The sequence below is a fragment of the Leucoraja erinacea genome, chromosome 1 (genome assembly GCF_028641065.1).
Source record: "Leucoraja erinacea ecotype New England chromosome 1, Leri_hhj_1, whole genome shotgun sequence".
Taxonomy (NCBI): domain Eukaryota; kingdom Metazoa; phylum Chordata; class Chondrichthyes; order Rajiformes; family Rajidae; genus Leucoraja; species Leucoraja erinaceus.
In genome coordinates this window covers 7,546,328-7,571,406 of record NC_073377.1, presented here as the reverse complement: position 1 = coordinate 7,571,406, position 25,079 = coordinate 7,546,328, and the positions used below count along the sequence as shown (strand labels likewise).

Below are 25,079 nucleotides of genomic sequence, written 5' to 3'. Positions count from 1 at the left end.
ATGCCAGCATGTGGAGACGGGGACTCCGCCAGAGCCCAATCTGTGAATGTGGAGCAGATCAACAGACAGCCAACCATGACATCTCTGGGTGTCCGCTCTTCCACCCACCAAATGGAGCACAGGGCCTGGCAGACATTGACGCAGAAGCAACAACCTGGCTACTCAACATCCGGCTTGAGATCAAACTATTCCTTTGGTTTATGTTTCATTCGCAATAAGAAGATTAGATTCTTAAACCAACCTGTACAACGTTAATGTTTAAGGAGGAACTGCAGAGGCTGGAAAATCAAAGGTAGACAAAAGTGCTGGAGAAACTCAGTGTCTATGGAGTGAAGGAAATAGGCAACGTTTCGGGCCGTAACCCTTCTTCAGACTGATGTAGGGTGAGGGGGGAAGAAGAAAGGAAGAGGAGGAGAGGAGGTTGTAAAACTGTCTTTGGAGGGAGGAGGAGAACTTCTTCAAAGTTGGCATACCTTGAGAAGATGCCGCAGTGGAGTAGACAAAATGTTTAAGGAGGAACAGCAGATGATGGAAAATCGAAGGGGCATACCTTGGGGTTACCTTGACAATGGAACACTGCAGATCTCCTCTTACAGTGCCGCAGACTTTATTTCTAATTGAATGTAACACTAATGTCTTGCTTTTAAGTTGGAAAGAACTGCAGATGCTGGTTTAAATAGATAGACATAAAATGCTGGATTAACTCAGTGGGACAGGCAGCATCTCTGGAGAGAAAGAATGGGTGACGTTTCGGGTCTGAAGAAGGGTCTCGACCCGAAATGTCACCCATTCCTTCTCTCCAGAGATGCTGCCTGTCCCGCTGATACTCCAGCATTTTGTGCCTATCTTACTTTTAAGTAGTCTTTTTCTTAGTCTTTCAGTCCTTTTCCCCTCATGGTCTTGTAGAACATGTATTTTTTGAATAATTTAAGTATGATTGTAGTTTTGTGTGTTATCTGCCACATACTCTTAATATTTTATTAGTTATTCCGTTATTTTACATCAATATTCTAAAGTCAATTTTAAGTGATTTGCTCGTTCCCTATCAAAATCACCTTATAACCAATATGGCCCACGTAATTTAAATTGTGTCCCCTAATTCATTGGTCGTGTTATGTCTAGTTTGTGTTATGGAAACACACGCTATAGCAGAATGCCTGTATGTATTTAATTTTTAATTTGTAAAATTAAATTAAAAATGCTTCATGAGCATCGATTGCCTGTTCTTTGCTTAGCAGTGGGGCTAACAGACTCCAGGTGTTTCCCCATTGCAAGTAGCAGGATAAACTGAATCATAGGCCAGTCCCAGTTGCTCATGCCCGTTTATGCAGCTGACCTGCCAGAAACAGAACCTAGAAACTCAGCTACCAACAATAATGCAAAAGGCAGAAAATAGTGGAACTAAGTTGACTTTATTGGGTTAAAAATTAAAAAAAACTATAGAATTTGCAAATCTGTAATAATGTTGTTATGTTTTTGAAATAGCTATCTATTTGACAGCTTTTTCCCCATTCTTTGCAAATATAAACAATGATGCAAAAGAATTGGAATCAGATGCAGTAATTATAAAATGAGCATTTTTTTCCTCAAATTTTTCCTTCCAGATGGATTCTGACTGCAATGGATTTAGGAAGAATGCTTTACAAAGGCATTTTCTAAAGCTCCTCAGAACAAGAACGGATGCACCACCTGCATAGGATGCTTATGCTACTTCTTAGTTTTCAACAGGATACAAGACCTGGAAATCCCCCTATACTGTGTCATAATACTTCACAATTAAGTCCAAAATGGTTGGGAATGCAACCATCAGGACATACACATTTAATTCCTTCAAAAAAGAGTTTTGTTTTGGGGTTTTTTTTTTTGCTTCAAAGAACTACAGAACAAAGTCAGAACTTGAAAATCAAAACAAAACTAGAAAAACTAATAAGGCCAGCCAGGACAGTGGAAAAATACTCCATCTTTTGGTTCTGCAACTCCTTTTCAGAACTGGGAAAGAGATGCAAATAGATTTATATTATGAAGAAAAATGGGTGAGGAATATGGGATATGATAAATAAATGGTAACGAAGGGAGGCATTTTGACCCTATCATGGGGCACTTACACTAAAAAAACAAAAATGCTGACAGCTGGAATACTTTAGCTAAAGTAAAGTAAAGTAGCCTTTGTTGCCTTGCAGTCCTACATACAGTAAAAAATGACAAAAACACACAATAAACACAAATTAACATCCACCACAGTGAGTTCACCAGGCACCTCCTCACTGTGATGGAAGGCAAAAGTCTTAAGTCTTTGCCTCTTCCCTTCTTATTCTCCCTCTACACCGAGGCGATCCAGGCTTCGAATGTTGTGACCCCGCCGTGTGATGGTAAGTAATGTCAGTCCTGCGGCTGAATCCAAGCTCCGCGAACGGGCCGGTTCAGCTCCGCGGCCCGGGGTGGTCGCAGCCGCCGAAGCTGCCACCTTCCAGTCCAGCAGACGCAGCTGTTGTCGCGAGAGTTCCGGAGAACAGGTCACCAGGTCACCTGTGACCTGCGAGCTCCCGACGATGTCGTCCACTGGGCCCGCGGTCGAGTCCACCGGGCCTGCCCGCTCCGAGGTCGGGTCGCCGCTGCTGCTGCCCCGGAGACGGGGATACGACAAGAAAAGTCGCATCCCCCCCCGAGGAAGAGACCAAAAACATGTTTCTCCCCCCCACCCACACACATACACAACCTAATAAACCAAAAATTAACTAAAACAGGACAAAAGAACAACACAAAAAAGAAAAAAAACAGGCGGACTGCAGGCGAGCCGCAGCTGCTAAGGCAGCGCCGTCATCTTGTATCAGCTGAAGTTGATGACGAAACAAAAATTGTTGGGAAAGCGAGGAAGATTCACGGGATAGAGGGATATGCAAAAGTGGACCAATTTATGGCAGGTATTATACAGGGAATGTATTATACAGGGAAATATGAATTTATTGACTTTTGTAGGAGGGATAGAAAAGCAGGATATTGCTTAAAAAGTATTTCTTTTTACCGATAGGGTGGTTGAAATTAAACGAAACAAAAATTTTGATGACACTGTCAGAAGAGGTGGTAGGGACAGGTACTATCAATATTTAAATATGTAGATGGAGACATGATTAGCCATGACACAGAGTCTATGGTCCAAGTGCAATCAGATGGTATTAGCATAGACAGGTACAATGGCTGGCATGGGCACAAGCATTGAAAAGCCTCTTTTTTTGCTGTGTGACTGAGATTCTGTTAAATAAATCGTAAATGCCGCTGTTGAAAGGAATCTGACCTGAGCAGATTACTATGCAGATAACATTGGAACATACAACTCCTTCGACCTATGTCTGTGCCAAACATGTTGCAAATACCATGCACATAATCCATATTCCTCCATTCCCTGCATATCCATATGCCCATACAAAAGTCTCTTAAATGCAATTATTGCATCTGCGTCGACCATCAGGCCTAGCAGCATGTTCCAGGCACTCATCAGCCTCTGTGTAAAAAAAATAAGTTGCCCTGCATATCTCCAGATTCAGCGACAGTTTCTTCCCAGACAATTGAACGGTCCTCTCATCAGCTAGAGTATGGTCCTAACCTCCCATCTACCTAATTATCTTTATCTTGCACTAAATGTTGCAACCTTTATTCTTTATGTGTACCCCTTTATCTGAAGACTGTGGACAGCTTGATTGTAATCATCCATAATCTTTTCTTTGACTGCATAGCAAGCAATCAAAAGCGTTTCATTGTACCTCAACATGACAATAATAAACTAAAGAGGTGTTGCCACATGAGGGTGGTATCTATCATCAAGGATGACAAGATTCCCAGGTAAGGCCCTCTTCTTCTGCTCCCGAAGGGCAGGAGGTACCGAAGCCTGAAGTAGCACACCCGCTAGGTTCAGGAACAAATACTTGCCTGCAACTATTAGGTTCTGGAACCAATTTTCACAACCATAATCCTACCTCAACAACAGAATACTCCAGTCTACTTCTTGCACTACCATAAACTTGTCCCACAACAAATTTTGCACTAATGTCTTGTTTGTGCAGTCTTTGTTTTCTTTTTACTGTCTTCCAGATTTTAATTTGAGTTTAATTTATGTTTTGGTGTGCTCTCTGAATCTATGTGCCTGCGATGCTGCAGCAAGCAATATTTTAATTTTGCACGTGCATATGACAATATACACGACTTGGCTTGACCATGTCACCAAAGTACAGCAAGTAATTGGAATGGATAGCTTTATTAGAAACAAGTGCAGTTTCCCCAATGGTGTGATCCCTCAACCCAATATTCCACCATGCACCCATCTCCTCCAACGGAACTGAAGCCTTTCCCAAATGCAAGATTCCAGCACTCCCCTGCCTCCCTCAGCAGTGGATTTAAAAAAAATTCCAATTGCACCTACCGTGCCTGCTGCAGCAGTGAAAAGTTCAGAGTGTTCCTGTCTTGCAACTTTGTTTTGAAGTGTGTTGGAAGCTGATAGGAAGGAGCAGCCGTCAACGAATCAAAAGGCAGAAAGGCAGCCGGACGGATGGACGGCAGGCGGCAGCCACAGACTTTTATATAATAACTAGACCAAGTGCAGACCCGTTGGGTCTGTATCCCCAACGGCGTTTGCGGGGGGGGGGGGGTGCTGCGGCATCACACTCACATTAACCACCCCCCCAAACACACAGGTGGGGAGAGGGGGATGAGAAGAGGGGAGGGAGGGGAGAGGAGGAGGAGGAAACGGGACAGATTTGGGAGGGAAAGGAGAGCGGAGTAGGGGGGGAGAGAGGGGAGTAGGGGGGTGACAGAGGGGGGATGGGGAGAGAGATGTGGGGGGAGGGGGGGTGTGGGGAGGTAGGGGAGGAGGGAGGGGGAGAGGGGTGAGGGGAGAGAGAGGGGGGGAAAGAGTGGGGAGGGAGAGTGGTGGGGGGTGAGGGGGGGGAGAGGTGGAAGAGTGGGGGGGGGAGGGAGGAGGAGAGGGGTAGGGGGAGTGATGGAAGAGGGACAGAGGGGTAGGAGGAAGGGGGTGAGGTAGAGAGGGAAGGGGGGTGGGGAGAGAGGGATGGATGGTAGAGGGAGAGGGGTGAGGAGAGGGAAACATAGAAATTAAGTGCAGTAGGCCATTCGGCCCTTTGAGGCTGCACAATCATTCAATATGATCATGGCTGATCATTCAACTCAGTATCCTGTACCTGCCTTCTCTCCAAAGCCCCTGATCCCTTTAGCCACAAGGGCCACATCTAACTCCCTCTTAAATATAGCCAATGAACTGTCCTGAACTACCTTCTCTGCCAGTGAATTCCAGAGATTCACCACTCTCTGTGTGAAAAATTTTTTTCTCATCTCGGTCATAAAAGATTTACCCCTTATCCTTAAACTGTGACCCCTTGTTCTGGACTTCCCCAACATCTGGAACAATCTTCCTGCATCTAGCCTGTCCAACCACTTAAGAATTTTGTAAGTTTCTATAAGATACCCCCCAGGAATTAGTCTGGTGAACCTTCTCTGTACTCCCTCAATGGCAACAATGTCTTTGAGCATTGGGCATTGTGACATCACACGATGGAACGTTCCCCAGGTGCTGGGGCTCCTGCAAAGGCATATGTAAATGATTCCATTCCGATTGGACATCTGTGAACATTGGGCATTGTGACATCACACAATGGAACGTTCACCAGGGGCCGGGGCTGATTCTATGGGTGAGATGCCAGTTTTTATTCTTGAAATATTGGGGGTGGGGGGGGAAGAAGGATTTGATTAAAAATGTGTACATAAACACGACAAAATGTAATCAGGAGTTTCTATAAGATCCCCCCTCAATATTCTAAAATCTAGCGAGTACAAGCCGAGTCTATCCAGTCTTTCTTCATATGAAAGTCCTGACATCCCAGGAATCAGTCTGGTGAACCTTCTCTGTACTCCCTCTATGGCAACAATGTTTTTGAGCATTGGGCATTGTGACATCACACAATGGAACGTTCACCATTGGCTGGGGCTCCTGCAAAGGCATATGTAAATGGATCCATTCCGATTGGACATATGTGAACATCGGGCATTGTGACATCACACGATGGAACGTTCACCAGGGGCTAGGGTTGCTTCTATGGCTGAGAAGCCAGTTTATTTTTGAAATATAGGGGGGGGGGGGGGAGAAGGATTTGATTAAAAACGTGTACTTAAACACGACAAAATGTAATGAGGAGCGGATACTTAGAAAGAAAAGTGAAATCTCTACCGAAATGGAAATGATGTCGGCGATTCTGCGTCTGGTTTCGGAGTTGCAGTGAATCAAAGGAAGAAATGCAGCCGGCAGCCGTACATGTAAATGGATCCATTCCGATTGGACATCTGCGAGCATTGAGCATTGTGATTGGACATCTGCGAGCATTGGGCATTGAGACATCACACGATGGAAACGAATCAAAAGGAAGAAAGGCAGCCGGCAGCCGGACGGCAGGCGGCAGCCACAGACTTTTATATAATAACTAGACCAAGTGCAGACCCGTTGGGTCTGCTCCCCCAATGGTGTGATCCCCCAACCCAATATTCCACCATGCACCCGTCTCCTCCAATGGAACTGAAGCCGTTCTCAAAAGAAAGATTCCAGCACTGCCCTGCCTCCCTCACCAGTGGATTAAAAAAAAATCCAATGGCACCTCGCCTGCCTACTGCAGCAGTGAAAAGTTCAGAGTGTTCCTGTCTTGCAACTTTGTTTCGAAGTGTGTTGGAAGCTGACATGTAAATGGAGAAGCCAGTTTATTTTTGAAATACTTGGGGGTGTGGGGGGGGAGGGGGGGGAGAAGGATTTGATTAAAAATGTGTACTTCAACACGACGAAATGCAATGAGGAGCGGATACTTAGTAAGAAAAGCGAAATCTCTACCGAAATGGAAAAGATCTCGGAGATTGAGCGTCTGGATTGGGCGTGGCAATGAATCAAAGGAAGAAATGCAAATGGATCCATTCCGATTGGACATCTGCGAGCATCGGCCATTCCGATTGGACATCTGCGAGTATCGGGCACGAATCAAAAGGCAGAAAGGGATCCGAACGGCAGCCGGACGGATAGCCCCAGAGTTTTATAGATAGATAGATAGAAAATAGATAGAAGATAGATAGGATAAACAGAGGGGGATATTACCATAGCTTTAAACTAAATGGTGGGGGGGGTTCAACAATTGGAAGTGTAAAGGGCCTGTCCCATTTACGCACATTTTTCGGCGACTTGCAGCAAGTTGGCGAAAATTTCAGACATGTTGAAAATCCAGCGGCGACCAGAAAAAGGTACGATTCTTTGGACGACTACTCATCACCAAACAGACTTCACCCCGCAACAGAGTCCTCCTTGTCAATAGACAATAGGTGCAGGAGTAGGCCATTCGGCCCTTCGAGCCAGCACCGCCATTCAATGTGATCATGGCTGATCATCCCCAATCAGACCCCGTTCCTGCCTTCTCCCCATATCCCCTAACTCGGCTATGTTTAAGAGCCTATCCAGCTCTCTCTTGACCTCTTATATTATATATTAACCTCTTATATATGGGATAATGTGTTTTTTGTTACAATTATATATGTGAGAATGAGAATATATGGCTGTTTTGGTCTGCTTACCCACAAAAGGATGAACTTGCCACAAACAGGAGATCAATGTGGGTTTATCAGACTTGGTTTCCTGAGCTGGCAGAATTACTGCATGACATTAAGTTGACGAAGATTGTACTTTCTGGAGCTCTGAAGAGAGAATCCAATTGTAACTTACAAAACTCTGACAGGACTAGATAGAGTGATTGTGGGGACCATATTTCCCCAGCTTTAGTATCCAAACTCCTGCATTCCCTTTCTCCATCCCACCCCCACCCAAGTTGCACCAGGTTACCGTTCTCACTTCGCAAACAGCTAACAATGTCCTGTTTCCTTTATCATTGTTACTTTTTTTGGATATCTTTAATTAAAAAATTGTTCTATATCTCTCTACGTCCTTACATTTCACCTCATCAGCCTTCGCATACAACACATAATCCTCTGACATTTTCGCCACCTCCAACGGGAGCCCTACACTAGTCACATCTTCCCATATCCACCCCTTTCCACCTTCCGCAGAGACCGTTCCCTCTGCATCTCCCTGATTAACTCTTCTCTTCCCACCCACTCCCTAGGTACCTTCCCTGCAACCACAGAACGTGCAACATGTCAGTCCTTTCAGGTTAGGCAAAGGTTCACTTGCACCTCCTCCAACCTCATCTACTGTATCCTTTGTTCAAGATGTGGACTGGTATACATTGGCGAGACCAAACGTAGACTGAGCATTTTGTTTCGCTGAACACCTTCGCTCAGTCCACCTGAACCAACCCTATCTCCCAGTTGCTAAACACTTTAATTCTCCTTCCCATTCCCACACTGACCTTTCTGTCCTTGGTCTCCTCCATTGTCAGAGGGAGGCTAAACACAAATTGGAGGAACAGCATATCTTATTTCGCTTGGGCAGCTTACAGCCAGTGGCATGAATATTGATTTCTCTAACAAAGTAACCCAGGCATTCCCTCTCTCTCCATCCCTCCCCCAGCCAAGTTGCACCGGGTTCTCGTTTTCACATTACAAACAGCCAACAAAGGCCTGTTTCCTTTATTCCATTGTTACATTTTTGCACATCTTTCATTCATTGTTCTATATCTCTCTACATCATCATCTATATCTCTCGTTTTCCTTTCCCATGGCTTTCAGTCTGAAGAAGGGCCTCGACCCGAAACGACATACATTCCTTTGTTCCCTGTCTCCTGAGTTACTCAAACTTTTGGTGTAATTTCATTGAAATTTACAGAATAATAAAAGGCATAGATAGAATGGATTGGTAAATGATGTTTCCACTGGTGGGAGAGTCTAACACCAGAGGTCATAGCTTCATAGAAATAGATGCAGGAGTAGGTCATTCGGCCCTTCGAGCCTGCACCGTCATTCAATATGATCATGGTTGATCATCTAAAATCAGTGCCCTGTTCCTGCTTTTGCCCCATATCCCTTGATTCCTTTAGCTCCAAGAGGGCGGCATAGTGGCACAGCGGTAGAGTTGCTGCCTTACAGCGCTTGCAAAGCCGGAGACCCGGGTTCTACCCTAACTATGGGTGCTGTCTGTACTGAATTTGTACGTTCTCCCCCCTGAACTGCGTGGGTTTTCTTTGAAATCTTTGGTTTCCTCCCACACTCAAAAGACATTTAGGTTTGTAGGTTAATTGGCTTGGTAAATTTTAAACTTGTCCCTCGTGTGTGTAGGATAGTGTTAATGTGCGGGAATCGCTGGTCAGCGGGGACCCGGTGAGCCGAAGGACCTGTTTCCACGCTGTATCTCTAAACTAAACTATATTTGGAAGAATTATAGGGCGCTCTTTTAGAGAGGTGAGGAGGAACTTCTCCAGTCAGAGGGTAGTTAATCTGTGGAACTCATTGCCGCAGAGGGCTGTGGAGACCAAGTCATGAATATGTTTAAGGCAGAGACAGACAAATTCTTGATTAGAATGGGTGTCAAGGGTTTATGGGGAGAAGGCAGGAAAATGGGATTAGGAGGCAGAGATCCCCCATAATTGAATGGCGGAGCAGACTCGATGGGCTGAAGGTCCTAATTCTACTCCTATAACTTGTGAACTTGGGAAGATAAATAAGTGCCCATGGTATCAAAGGGCAGATTCAGATTCAGATTCAAACTTTATTGTCATTGTGCAGTGTACAGTACAGAGACAACGAAAAGCAGTCTAGATACCAGCAAGGATATCAGGTTTGCAGGTGGCAGAAGGCAAAGAGTAGGTACTTTTTCTGGTTGGCTGCCAGTGACTAGCAGAGTTCTGCAGGGCTAGGTGCTGGGGTCGCTGCTTTTCGCCTTGTATATTAATAATTTGTATGAGGGGATTGAAAGCTTTGTGGACAAGTTTTCGGATGATACGAAAATGAGTGGATGGGCAGGCAGTGTAGAGAAAACATGGACTCTGCAGAATTACTTAGATGCGTTGGGAGAGTGGGCAGAGAGGTGGCAGATGAAATATAGTGTGGCAAAGTGTGGAGTCATACATTTTGGTAGTAGGACTGAAGGTGTAGATTATATTCTAAATGGAGAGAGAAAACAGAAACGGAGTTGCAAAGGGACTTGGGAGTGCTGGTGCAGGATTCCCAAAAAGTGAATCTGCAAGTCAAATCAGAAGTAAAGATAGCATTTATATCGAGAGGACTTGTATACAGAAACAGGGATGTAATGCTCAGGTGCTGGTCAGGCCGCATTTGGAATATTGTGAGCAATTTTGGGGCCCATATCTGAGGAAAGGCTGTGCTGGCTCTGGAGGTTTACAAGAGTGATCCCAGGAATGAGTAGGTTAACATATGATGAGCGTTTACATGGATACATAGTCAATAGGTGCAGGAGTAAGCCATTTCGGCCCTTCGAGCCAGCACCGCTATTCAATGTGATCATGGCTGATCATCCACAATCAGTATCCCGTTCCTGCCTTCTCCACATACCCCTTGATTTGCTAGCTCTAAGAGCTCTATCTAACTCTCTTTTGAATGCATCCAGTGAATCGGCCTCCACTGCCTTTTGAGGCAGAGAATTCCACAAATTCATAACTCTCTGTGTGAAAAAGATTTTCCTCATCTCAATTCTAAATGGCCTACCCCTTATTCTTAAACTGTGGCCCTGGTTCCCAACATCGGGGACATGTTTCCTGCATCTAGCGTATCCCAATCCCTTAATGATTTTATATGTTTCTATAAGATGCCCTCTCATCCTTCTAAATTCCGGTGAATACAAGCCCAGTCACCCCATTCTTTTATCATATGACAGTCCCGCCATCCCGGGAATTAACCTTGTGAACCTACGTTGCATTCCCTCAATTGCAAGAATGTCCTTCCTCAAATTAAGGCACTGGGCCTACTCGCTGGAGTTTAGAAGAATGAGGGGGACCTCATTGAAACATGCAGAGTAGTGAAAAGCTTGGATAGAGTAGATGTGGAGAGGATGTTTCTACTGGTGGGAGAGTCTAGATTGGAGGTCAAAGCCTCAGAATTAAAGGACGTTCTTTTAGGAAGGAGTCGGAGACATTTCTTTAGTCGGAGGGTGCTGAATCTGTGGAATTATTTGCCACAGAAGACTGTGGAGTCAAAGTCAGTGGACATATATAAGGCAGAGATAGACAAATTCTCGATTAGTACAGTTGTCAGAGGTTGTGGGGAGAAGGCAGAAGAATGGGGTTAGGAAGGAAGATAGATCAGCCATGATTGAATGGCGGAGTAGACTTGATGGGCCAAATGACCCAATTCTGCTCCAGATGACCCAATTTGGGACCATTCTTCAGTCTGAGTTACTCCAGCATTTTGTGTCTATATTTGGTATAAACCAGCATCTGCAATTCCTTTTTATTACTGTTCCTGTTCTGTAATGGTCTATGTTCTTTGAGATGCGTCTCAAATGTATAGCAAATGCCCTGCTCTTGACCTCCCAAACCTGCAGAGTGGTGAACTTAGCCCACTTCATCTTCATGATGCAGTGCATCAGGAAAGCTGGAAGTATTGTTAAGGATGCCTGCCACCATAGCCATCCCCTTTATTCTCTGCTACCATCCAAACAATACACAATTTGAAATCTCGGACATCCAGATTTAAGATCAGCAACTTCCACCATTGCTTTATCAAATTCCTGAACCAATCACATCTTTCACCCCCCATTCCTGGAGGGTCTGCATAGTTCAAAAGTGATAGCAGCAGAATTAGGCCATTCGGCCCATCAAGTCTACTCCACCATCAATCATGGTTGATCTATCTCTCCCTCCTAACCCCATTCTCCTACCCAATAACCCCTGAGACCTGTACTAATCAAGAATTTATCAATATCTGCCTTAAAAATATCTATTGATGGTTTTCACAGCCTTCTGTGGCAATGAATTCCACAGGTTCACCACCCTCTGTCTAAAGAAATTCCTCCTCATCTTCTTCTTAAAGGAACGTCCTTTAATTCTGAGGCCATGACCTCTGGTACTAGACTCTCCCACTAGTGGAAACATCCACATCCAAGCTTTTCACTAGTTAGTAAGTTGAACATAGGAACAGGAGGGGTAATATTTTTTTTAGTCCCATCCTTTATATCCCATCCTTGGTTGCATGGGCAAGTTGCGCCGAAGCACCTGTTTCATGCTGTATGACTGACCATATTTCAACTGAAGTGCAGAGGCGCACAAGTCCATTCATAGCTTCCAAACAGCACTCTTATGACATAGGCCCATAAGGACAACATAATTTCCCACAATACCTGGCTACACAAGTTACCTGCTAATCTTTTAAATTTCTGACAATAACGTTGCTTTACATCAGCAATAATAAGCAAATAACATGTAAAACCAGCCAAAATGTATCTTCTACCAAGCAGAATATTAAAAAAATTAAACATTAATATGGATCAATATCCTTAATATTGCAAAGCTGCAAAAAAAAGCTCAACATTTTGTTGCCCAAATTTTTAAAGTTGATGTGTGGGAAAATGTTTCCCCCATATCAATTCAGCATCATGCTGCACAATTTCATACTTTAATAAATCAAATTGCCCTTTCCCTAGTTTCATTATTAATGGTGCAAATACATACCTTTCAGGATTACTTTATAGGATCCATAAAAGATATTGTTGACAGTGTCTGAAATGAAAAAAAAAAAAACTGTCAGAGTTTATAGACACTTTTTCTGGCAGTGAACACGATAAATTGCAGTACGAGTTAAGCTTGAATCTAAACAGTAAGTTCTCAGGAAGCTGAATGAGACTACAATTAAACAGAATACAGGAAGTTAGAAAAATATTTTCTAATGGATTTCAGGGAACAAATGCAATTTAATTCTCGCTGTGGCCTCCTGTATATATGTGAGACTAACCGATATATAAGAGGGAGAGGGAGAGGGAGAGGGAGAGGGAGAGAGGGCAGAGCTGCGGGGTACAAAGGAGACACGAGTTAGAACCTCATCTATGATGGGAGATGTTTCCCTCTCCTCACCCCTCTCCCTCTCCCACCCATCCCTCTCTCCCCCACCCCCCCCCTTCCCTCCCTACCCCACCCCCTTCCCTCTCTCCACCCGCCCCCTTCCTCCTACCCCTCTGTCCCTCTACCATCACTCCCCCCTACCCCTCTCTTCCTCCCTCCCCACTCTTCCACATCTCCCCCTTCCACCTCCACTCTCCCTCCCCACTCTTTCCCCTCTCTCCCTCCCCCCCCCCTCCCCCTCCCTCCCTCCTCCCCCTCCCTCCCCATCGGCCCCCCCTCCCCCACATCTCTCTCCCCATCCCCCCTCTCTCCCCCCCCCCCCCGTTCTCCTTTCCCTCCCAAATCTGTCCCGTTTCCTCCTCCTGCTCTCCCCTCCCTCCCCTCTTCTCCCCTCTTCTCACCCCCCCCCCCGTGTGTTTGGGGGGTGGTTAAGGTTAGTGTGATGCCGCCGCCCCCCCCCCTCCAAACGCTGTTGGGGAAACAGACCCAACGGGTCTGCACTTGGTCTAGTTGTTATATAAAACTGTGTGCCCGAAGTCCGGCTGCCTTTCTGCCTTTTGATTTGTTTCCATCGTATGATGTCACAATGCCCAATGCTCGCAGAAGTCCAATCACAATGCCCTATGCTCGCAGATGTCCAATCGGAATGGATCCATTTACATGGACGGCTGCCGGCTGCATTTCTTCCTTTGATTCACTGCAACTCCGAAACCAGACGCAGAATCGCCGACATCTTTTCAATTTCGGTAGAGATTTCACTTTTCTTTCTAAGTATCCGCTCCTCATTACATTTCGTCGTGTTTAAGTGCACGTTTTTTTAATCAAATCCTTCTCCCCCCCCCAATATTTCAAAAATAAACTGGCTTCTCACCCATAGAAGCAGCACCAGCCCCAGCCCCTGGTGAACGTTCCATCGTGTGATGTCACAATGCCCGATGCTCACAGATGTCCAATCGGAATGGATTCATTTACATATGCCTTTGCAGGAGCCCCAGCCCCTGGTGAACGTTCCATCGTGTGATGTCATAATGCCCAATGCTCAAATACATTGTTGCCATAGAGGGAGTACAGAGAAGGTTCACCAGACTGATTCCTGGGATATCAGGACTTTCATATGAAGAAAGACTGGATAGACTCGGCTTGTACTCGCCAGATTTTAGAAGATTGAGGGGGTATCTTATAGAAACTTACAAAATTCTCCCTCCCCACTCTTCCACTTCTCTCCCCTTACCCCACCCCTCTCCCTCCCCCACCCCTCTCTCTTCCCCTCCCTGTCCCACCCCTTCCCCTACCACTCTGTCCCTCTTCCACCACTCCCCGTCCCTCTTCCACCACTCCCGCTCCCTACCCCCTCCCTCCCTCCCCACTCTTCCACTTCTCTCCCCCCTTCTCTCCTCCCCCCCCTCTCCCTCTCCTCACCCCTCTCCCATCCCTCTCTCCCCCCCCCTTCCCTCTCTCCCCGCCCCCCTTCCCCTCTGTCCCTCTTCCACCACTCCCCCTACCCCTCCCTCTTCCACTTCTCTCCCCCCTTACCCCACCCCTCTCCCTCCTCCACCGCTGTCTCCCCCTCCCTTCCCCCTCTCTCCCCCCCACCCCTTCCCCTACCCCTCTGTCCCCTCTTCCACCACTCCCCCTGTCCCTCTTCCACCACTCCTGCTACCCCCCTCCCCCTCCCTCCCTACTCTTCCACTTCTCTCCCCCCCCCCCCCCCCCCACTCTTTCCCCTCTCTCTTTCCCCCCCCCCTCCCCCTCCCATCCCATCTCCCCCCCCCCTCCCTCCTCCACACTCTTCCCCCCCCCTCATTCCCCCTTACCGTGCACAGTCTCTGTCTTTAAGAAGGAACTACAGATGCTGGAAAATCGAAGGTTGACATAAAAAAAGCTGGATAAACCCAGCGGGTGCGGCAGCATCTGTGCAGCGAAAGGAAAGGACAACGTTTTGGGCCCGAAACCCGGAAGAAGGGTTTCGGCCAAAAACGTTGTCCTTTCCCTTCGCTCCACAGATGCTGCCGCACCCGCTGAGTTTATCCAGCTTTTTTGTTGTTGTACCAACCTCTCTCTCTCTCTCTGCCCTTCTTTCTTCTCTCGACTCATTCCCGCCCTCTCCAACCCCCCCCCCCCCCTTCACCTCTCTCCCCCATCCTCTCCTCCCCCTCTTCTCCCCCCCCCCCCCCCCCCCCCCCCCCCTCCCCTTCTCCCTCTCCTCCCCCTCCTCCCAAAATATTTTTTGTGGGGGTAGGTCCACAGTGTGTGTGACTTTGTGGAGGCGGCCACGCGCTCTCCATTCAAGAAGACGCTCATCTGTTTGTGGAGGCGCGTGCTTACGCTCCTCCACACGCTCCCCCCCCCCCCCCCCCCCCCCTTTGGTGCAGGAGGCGCGCGCAACATCTGAACGCTCAGCGATTATTCGAATTCTTCACTAACCGTCATTCTGACTTTGCTTGTGAAGAGAAAAGTCCTGAATTGCATTTGTCTGATGCAGGAAGATTGTTCCCGATGTTGGGGGAAGTCCAGGACAAGAGGGACACAGTTTAAGGATAAAGGGGAAATCCTTTAGTACTGAGATGAGGAAAACATTTTTCACACAGATAGTGGTGAGTCTCTGGAATTCTCTGCCACAGAAGGTAGTTGAGGCCAGTTCATTGGCTATATTTAAGAGGGAGTTAGATGTGGCCCTTGTGGCTAAAGGGATCAGGGGGTATGGAGAGAAGGCAGATACAGGATACTGAGCTGGATGATCAGCCATGATCATATTGAATGGCGGTGCAGGCTCGAAGGGCCGAATGGCCTACTCCTGCACTTAATTTCTATGTTTCTATGTTTCCCTCTCCTCACCCCTCTCCCTCTCCCACCCATCTCTCTCTTCCCCCACCCCCTTCGCTCTCTACCACCACCCCTTCCCCCTACCCCTCTGTCCCTCTTTCACCACGCCCCCTTCCCCTCCCTCCCCACTCTTCCACTTCTATCCCCTCACCCCACGCCTCTCCCACCCCCACCCATCTCTCTTCCCCTCTCTCCCCACCCTTCCCCTCTCTCCCCCCACCCACTCCCCTCTGTCCCTCTTCCACCACTCCCCCGTCCCCTCTTCTACCACTCCCGCTACCTCTACCCCCCCCTCCCCCCCCACTCTCCCCACTCGCTCACTCGCTCCTCTCACCCCTCTCCCCGACCTTCTCTACCCCACCCCCTTCCCTCTCTCCCCCCCCCCCCCCCTTCCCCCTATCCCTCTTCCATCACTCCCGCTACCCCTCTCCTCCTCCCTCCCCACTTTTCCACTTCTCTCCCCCCTTCCCCTCCACTCTCCCTTCCCCTCCACTCTCCCTCTTTCCCCCCCACCCCTCTCTCCATCCCTCCCTCTTCATCCCACATCTCTCTCCCCATCTCTCACCCCCCTACCCCGCTCTCCTTTCCCAAATCTATCCCGTTTCCTCCTCCTCCCTCCCCTCTTCTCACCTCCCCCTCCCCCCCCCGCAAACGCCGTTGGGGAAACAGACCCAATGGGTCTGCACTTGGTCTAGTAACATTTAAAATGAAGCTGCTCATTGCTTTGAAGGGAAAAATGTGAGTCAAAATATATAAAAATCTTATTGCCATCACATAGTCTTTTTGCTAAAATACACGCAGGCACACACACACTTCTATTGTAATTCAGAGTTTGTGGTCGGTGGGGGTGCTGCGAGTCGGCTGCCCTGCCAGCAGCGTGTTCAATATTTTGGACACAATGGTGGTGTGTCTAATGTTAGTTTAGGTGTCTCATGGTGTGTCTTGTGTATGTGGGGGGGGAGAGAACCGCTTTCGGTCGCCTCCTCAATGGTAGGCGGCTTTTTCCATGTCGCCTTCCTCACGGCCTAACAGCATGGATTGGAGCGGCCTTTTCCAGAGTCGGGCCCAGAACTTCAGCAGTGGGTGCAGCGTGGACCTTTCCATCGCGGAGCAGGCGAACCCTTGCCAGGGGCCACCAGAGTGGAATGCTCCGATCACTGGCCTGGTGTCATGGGGCTGTGGTCTGTGCACTTACCATCCGGAGTTTGGGATCCCTTGCCGGGGATCGCCACAGAAGAGCTCCGACCGCCAGCCTGCGGCCTATAACATCCGTGGTTTTCGGTAGGAAAGTGCTGATTCAGGCACACCAAGTGCCGATTCAGACACAAAACACGAGTATGTTTGACCGTCCCGACGAGAGGGTCTGTACATCGGGCCGTCCATATCAGGCGACTACGGAGGGTTTATGGCTCCGACCACGGGTGAACAAAGGTAGAGGACTGGCTGAACTTTGTTGCTTTTCACCACAGTGAAGAATACTGTGGTGGATGTTTGTGTTAAATCTTATTGTGTATTGCATGTTCTTTTTAAGTGTATCGCTGCTGGCAAATTCATTTCACTGCATCTTCGGGTGCTGTGACTAATAAAAATGACTTTGACTTTTGAGGTCGAGTGTGTGGCCAGGATGGTGTGGGCCACTGATGATGCTGGCTGCCTTTTTGAGGCAGCGACTCCAATAAATTCCAATAAAGTGATGGACTGGCAGTGTTCACAACTTTTTGCAGAGAAAAGTCAAGGCCATAAGTCTACGTAGCAACTAGCGTATTAACAACCCACAAGTTTAAGTTCAAGTGAGTTCAAGTGAGTTTATTGTCATGTGTCCCTGTGTTGGACAATGAAATTCTTGCTTTGCTTAAGCACACAGAAAATAGTAGGCATTTACTACAAAACAGATAAATGTGTCCATTGCAACAGGAAAGAGCATTGAAATTAACTACATGTATCAAAGAGAACGATTAAATCAAGGAAGTGAGATAAAAGGTTAAGAATTTATCTGAACACATTAAGCATTCTGAACATTTAGGGGCGCACAGAAATAATGGGTGTAATCTATTCTCCATTACACTAACTTGAGAACTGAAATATCGTTGATGCCTTTTCTGTTAAATGATAGTCATATTGGAATCAGGCCCTTCAGCCTAACTTGCCCACGCCGACCAACGTGCCCCATCTACATTAGACCCATTTGCCTGTGCTTGACCCATATGTTTTTAAACCTATCCTGTCCAAATCTATATACTATTAAAAGTGTGTGTGTGTGGTGTGTGTGTGTGTGTGTGTGTGTGTGTGTGTGTGTGTGTGTGTGTGTGTGTGTGTGTGTGTGTGTGTGTGTGTGTGTGTGTGTGTGTGTGTGTGTGTGTGTGTGTCATTATTTTTGCCTTTGATTCGTTACTCGGCCAAAACCAGACGCAAAAATACCAAGATTTTTACCATTTCGCTAGCGATTTCACTTTTACATTCGCTCATCCACTCCTCATTAAATTTAGTCATTTTTCTGTACACATTTTTAATAAAATCCCCCCCCCCCACATCCCCCCCACTCACTAATTTTTTCGCCTCACCTCCATAACGGCTGCTGCCGCCCGGCTCATCTCCAAAAACACCGAGATTTTTTACCTTCGCTCGTGATTTTACTTCCTCAGGCCCGGCTCTGTCACACTGGCCGAAGCCAAAGATCGCCTGGTCCCCCCCCGTTGCTTTTCGCCGTCCCCGCAGGATTGCACTGTCCAAAAATCCCACGCGTCAACGGCCTGTCGGCCCGCAGGCGCATTGAGGGCGCACGCAGTGTCTCGACGGGCGTACACAGCATCTTGATGTCATACGCAGCGTCTTGACGTTGTACACGGCGTCTTGACGGCGTACGCCTAGCGCGTGGCATTGCGCGATGTCAGGCCGCCCCCTCCCCTTGCAACGGCGTGTTGCGGGAATAGACCCAACGGGTCTGCACTTGGTCTAGTATCTTATAAATGTTAAAATGCCTGCTTCAACTCCCTCCGCTGGCACAAAAAACTGGAATAACTCAGTGGATCAGACAGCATCTCTGGAGAAAAGGAATAGGTGATGTTTCGGGTCAAGTCCCTTCTTCAGACAGAGTCGGGGAAAGGGAAACGGGAGATATAGAACAAATTAATGAAAGATACGCAAAAAGGTAACGACAATAAAGGAAACAGGCCATTGCTAGCCGTTTGCTAGGTGAGAACGGGGTTGGACAGGCTAGATGCAGGAAGATTATTCCCGATGTTGGGGAAATCCAGAACTAGGGGTAATAGTTTAAGGATCATTTTTTTTCCCAAAGTGAATGACTAGTATTAGAGGGAGCTTATCTATATCCTTTTTGCAGACTCTTCCTATCCTCCTCATCCCCTCTTTTAATAGGACCGAGGACCGGAACCCCGCTAGTTACCGGTTGCCATCCCGAGAGGAACCATTTATCCCCACTATAGGTTCAAAGTGAAGGGAAACGATTCGTTTTAACAGGATAGGAATCTGAGGGGTTCTGTCCGATCGGGGTTAACTTCTTTATCCCTTGTTTAACTCGTTGCCTCCCGGTTAGTGTTCTTTAATAATTTTCCTCTAACATTTACCCACCACCGATGTTAGACTCACTATAGTTACCCGCCTTCTGTTTACTTCCTTTTTTAAATATAGGGGTTACATTGGCCATTTTCCAATCCACTGGGACCCGTCCCTGCCTCCAGGGAGTTTTGGAAAATTATCACCAATGCATCCACAATCCCCACCGCTATCTCCAGACCCTTGGATGTAATCCTTGGCCCAGATTTTTCCTCCTTGCCAAGTGACAGTTTAGGTGGTCATTTAAGACGGTTTAGGTGGTCATTTAAGACGGTTTGAGTGCATCGTGCTGTAATGTGCTCGGACGAAGTGCGTAGTTACCAGTCAGAATTATGCTCAATGAAGCATTCACATATTATTTCTGCTTCAAATAAAGTCACAAACTAAACATATTCTCCAATCAAAACATGATATATCGCACAATGACATGCAGCAAAATTATACAGGTGCACAACCTTTTATCCGAAAGCCTTGGGACCAGACACTTGTCGGATTTCGGACATTTTTGGATTTCCGAATGGAAGATTTTTACCGTAGATTAGGTAGGTAGTGCGGGCGGCCTGAAAAGTCTGGAGCGGCTGCCTCCTCCCCGGAGACCGGGGAATCATTGTAAATCATTGCATAAATGTTAGTCAGTTAGTTTGGAGGGATTTTATGAGGTGGTGGTGGGGTGTGAAGGGGGAAACTTTAATTCTTAGTCCCCTACCTGGTCGGCTACTCCCAACATCGCGGGGGCGCCGGTTGGAGCTCCGACCCTGACAACTCTACCCCTGGCTGCGCGGCGCTCCAAATCCAGCGCTGCCTGCGGCCGGACGCCCGCAGTCCCAGCTCCGCGAATGTTGGGAGTCGGCGGCCACAGCGCTCCGGAGCTTACCGCACGGCGACCCGGTAAGGCATTGCCCGCTCCCCGCTGGTATCCCAGCGCTGCGACGCCGCCGACTCCCAACATTCGCGGAGCTGGGACTGCGGGCGTCCGGCCGCGGGCGGCGGTGGATTTGGAGCGCTGTGCAGCCAGGGGTAGAGTTGTTGGGGCCGGAGCTACAACCGACGCCGCCCGCAGCCCCAGCTGGGAGTTGGCGGCCACAGCGCTGCGGAGCTTACTGCACGGCGACCCGGTAAGGCATTGACCGCTCCCCGCCTCTCCGACCAGGTAGGGGACTAAGAATTAAAGTTTACCCCTTCACCCCCCCTTCACATAAAAGCCCTCCAAACTAACTGACTAACATTTAAGCAATGATTTACAGATGTTTAAGTGTCTCCCCGGTCTCTGGGGATGAGGCAGCCGCGACAGTAGTACAGACCTGGGTTGACCGTGGGTCCTTTCGGGTCAAGTTTGGCGCCAAACGCGAGCTTTGGTGTGCAGACGACATCCTGGGGGAAAATGGCCGGTTTTCGGAGTTTTTCGGTTTCCGGAACACCGGATAAAAGGTTGTGCACCTGTACTACCGTATCTCAACTCTTTTAACACATTGCAATTAATGCAATTTCTATTAGTTCTTTCCACTTCCAAACAAAAATGCAGTTGGATTATTCAGTGTATGATCATCCTGTATCAATAAATCCTGGACCGTGGTAACATATGTGCTTAACCATGCACACTACAGATTGATGCAAGCATGTTTTCTGTGAAGGACTGAAAATTACCATTACATGACCATAGCATGGGACATTATTGCTATTGGTACAGAAACACTCTCGCTTCCCACATAATTTATCCATAACGCTTTCAGAAGGCTTTCGGCACGGTCCCACATAAGAGATTTGTGTACAAACCTAAAGCGCACGGTATTGGGGGTTCAGTGTTGATGTGGATAGAGAACTGGCTGGCAGACAGGAAGCAAAGAGTAGGAATAAACGGGTCCTTTTCAGAATGGCAGGCAGTGACTAGTGGGGTTCCGCAATGCTCAGTGCTGGGACCCCAGCTTTTTACAATATATAAAACAAGAAAGTAGACTATGGCAAAAACAAGAAAGTAGACTCTTATCTGAATGGTGGCCGATTAGGAAAAGGGGAGATGCAACGAGACCTGGGTGTCATGGTACACCAGCCATTGAAAGTAGGCATGCAGGTGCAGCAGGCAATGAAGAAAGCGAATGGTATGTTAGCATTCATAGCAAAAGGATTTGAGTATAGGAGCAGGGAGGTTCTACTGCAGTTGTACAGGGCCTTGGTGAGACCACACCTGGAGTATTGCGTATAGTTTTGGTCTCCTAATCTGACGAAAGACATTCTTGCCATAGAGGGAGTACAGAGAAGGTTCACCAGACTGATTCCTGGGATGGCAGGACTTTCATATGAAGAAAGACTGGATAGACTCGGCTTGTACTCGCTAGAATTTAGACGATTGAGAGGGGATCTTATAGAAACTTACAAAATTCTTAAGGGGTCGGACAGGCTAGATGCAAGAAGATTGTTCCCAATGTTGGGGAAGTCCAGAACAAGGGGTCGCAGTTTCAGGATAAGGGGGAAGTCTTTTAGGACCGAGATGAGAAAAACATTTTTCACACAGAGAGTGGTGAGTCTGTGGAATTCTCTGCCACAGAAGGTAGTTGAGGCCAGTTCATTGGCTATGTTTAAGAGGGAGTTAGATGTGGTCCTTGTGGCTAAAGGGATCAGGGGGTGTGGAGAGAAGGCAGGTACAGGATACCGAGTTGGATGATCAGCCATGATCATATTGAATGGCCGAAGGGCCCAATTGCACCTATTTTCTATGTTTCTATGGTTCTATGTCTGCCAAATAAAATCGACAATTTAAAGTAGTGAGCACAAGTAGTGAGTAGAAGGTGAGGGAATACAAGTGAGATGTAAAATTATTGACTGTAGTAAGAACAAAGAAAAAATTATGATGGGAAGCTAGTAAATGCTGGAAAAGAGATTAAAAGCGACTTCCCATACAAAAACATGCTATAACTTGACATTTTTGAGTTACCAAACAATTAAATGTAAACAGATCTTGCTTTTTCATCAATAGGATTGGAATACACGAATAAAGACAAATCACTGTTACCAATAAACAGCGTTTTAGTGTAACTCCACATGGAGCAATAAAGAATTGATATATTTGCCTTGGAGACAGGCTAACAACCTCAAGGTATATTGAGGCCTTATTACAAGTTAAGGACTCAGAGGCGGAGCAGCAAGTTTTGCTTGGATGAAGAGTGCAGATCTTGATAGCACAACCCCATGAAAAGGTGAGGCAGAGGTTCACCTGCACCTCCTCCAACTTCATCTACCGCATCTGCTGTTCCAGGTGTCAACTGGTCTGCATCGGAGACCAAGCACAGGCTTGGCGATCGCTTCGCCCAACACCTCTGCTCAGTTTGCAACCTGATCTCCTGGTGGCTCAGTACTTCAACTCCCCCTCCCATTCCGAATCCGACCTTTCTGTTCTGGGCCTCCTCCATTGCCAGAGTGAGGCCCTGCGCAAATTGGAGGAACAGCACCTCATTTCGCTTGGGTAGTTTACACCCCAGCGGTATGAACATTGACTTCTCCAATTTCAGGCAGTCCCTTCTTTCTCCCTCCTTCCCTCCCCTTTCCAGCTCTCCCACAAGTCTGTCTCCACCTCTTCCTTTCTTATTCCCCCCCCCCCCATCAGTCTGAAGAAGGGTCTCGACCCGAAACGTCATCTATTCCTTCGCTCCATAGATGCTGCCTCACCCTCTGAGTTTCTCCAGCGCTTTTGTCTACCTGAGATAGAGATATTCTTTACTCAAATGGTTGAGATGGGTCCATCTCTGGAATTACAGTCTCAGAGGGATGAGGATGCTTAGCTGCTGAAGGTATCTAAGACTAAAAGCTTTTAGGCACGAATCAAAAGGTTTATTGACTTGGACAAGGGAGAAGTGCCACATAGGCAATGCTATAATTTTGTTCTTAATCATATAGATATACGAATCGTTTGCAAATCATCTCATTTTGACAAATTTTGTGGATTCACCTGCTTTACAATATTTCTGCTTATCAGATTATTCCAAAGGACGGCCTGCTTTTTATTTTGCAACAAATTAAACAGACATTCACAGTTGCAAAATCATGAGCATTTTGTCAAAAAATGCTGAGTTTAACAATTATATTAAAAGCTTTATCTGACAGGTGGCGGTCCAGGCATTTCCTCAGCTTTACCGGAACGTTAACCTGCTATGCTCTTCTGTTCCTGTGATGTCAACCCAGCAGCTTGAAAGGGTTCAGAGAGGTTTCCAAGGATGTTGCCAGGACTAGAGTGTCTGAACTTTAGGGAAAGGTTGAGTAGGCTGGGTCTTTATTCCCGAGGACAAGAGGTGATTTATAGAGGTGTATGAAATCATGAGAGGAATAGATCGGGTAGATACACAGGGTCTCTTGCCCACAGTAAGCGAATCGAGGACCAGAGGACATAGGTTGAAGGTGAAGGGGAAACGATTTAATAGGCATCAGAGGGGTAACTTTTTTGCACAAATTGTGGTGGGTGTATGGAACAAGCTGCCAGATGAGGCAGTAGAGGCTGGGACTATCCCAACGTTTAAGAAACAGTTAGACAGGTACATGGATAGGACAGGTTTGGAGGGATATAGACCTAGCGCAGGCAGGTGGGACTAGTTGGCCAGTGTGGGCAAGTTGGATCCATTTCCACACTGTATCACTCCATGACTAATTGGAAAAGGGATAGTGGATGAACATGGGGAGTGGGGCAAAACATGGAAAAGCAGAACCTTAAAGGTAATAATCTCCAGATTACTCACAGTTGCATGTGCTACTGAAGATAGGAAAAGAGGTCAGGTGAATGATTAACTGAGGAGTTGGGCCAAAATCAGGGATTCCGATTTTTGGACCATTGATATCTCTTTTGGGACAGAGGTAACCCGTAGAAGAGAGATGTTGCATCTGAACTGGAGTGGGACCAATATGCAGACAGGTTTGGCGGTGCTACAATGGTGCTACTTAAACTAGAAGGGGACAGGATCCAATGCATCCATGAGTGGGAGGCTGAAAGTTAGTATGAAATCAATGACAGCTAGTTTTGCAGATAGATAGGAAAGGTGGGAGAATGGCAGGAAGCAAGGAAAGACAGTCAGATTAAATTGCATTTATTTGAATGCTTGAGGCCTGACAGGTAAGGTGAATGTACTCAGGGCAAGGATAGCAATGTGAAATTGGAAACTTATTACCATTTCATGAACCTGCAAAAGGAGGGACTGGACTGGTAGCTTAATGTTCCAGCCCTTTGTACTCAGCAGTCCCCATCCATATTGGGAAAGTTAAAATCCCCTACTAGAATAACTATTAGTCTTGCAGCTGCCTGCAATCTCTCAACATATTTGTTACTCTAATTCCTGTTAACTATTTCAATGCCTATAGGACAAGCCGAACAAGGTGATCATAAATGATCAGGTGAGAAAGTGGAAGGGAGAAAAAAAGAGGGAGAGTTGCTTTATTCATAAAAGAGAACATCACGGCAGTTGTCTGAGATGATATTATTGAAGGATTGTACAGTGAGCCTATTTTGGTGGAAATAAATAAAATGATCAACTTGTTGGGATTGTACTGCAGATGCAGGACTAGTAGGCATCCCACAGTAGAGGATTTTAACTTTCCCCAATGGAGATCAGGACGGCCGAGAACTAAGACAGGATGGAATTTGTCAAATGTGTTCAGGAAAGTTTCATCGAACAATATAAAGAGGGTCCTAGAAACATAGAAAATAGG

General features: G+C 46.9%; 1 protein-coding gene across 6 annotated transcripts in view; it reads right to left on the bottom strand.

The window, feature by feature from the left end:
- The window catches only part of LOC129703520 (receptor-type tyrosine-protein phosphatase alpha-like), a 240,343-nt gene that overhangs the window by 107,074 nt on the left and 108,190 nt on the right, over positions 1-25,079 (bottom strand). For all 6 annotated transcript variants that reach the window (XM_055646099.1, XM_055646254.1, XM_055646178.1 and 3 more), the window contains one exon: positions 12,612-12,659. The gene's annotated coding sequence lies outside the window, so the exon portion shown is untranslated. The remainder of the gene's footprint in view (positions 1-12,611; positions 12,660-25,079) is intronic.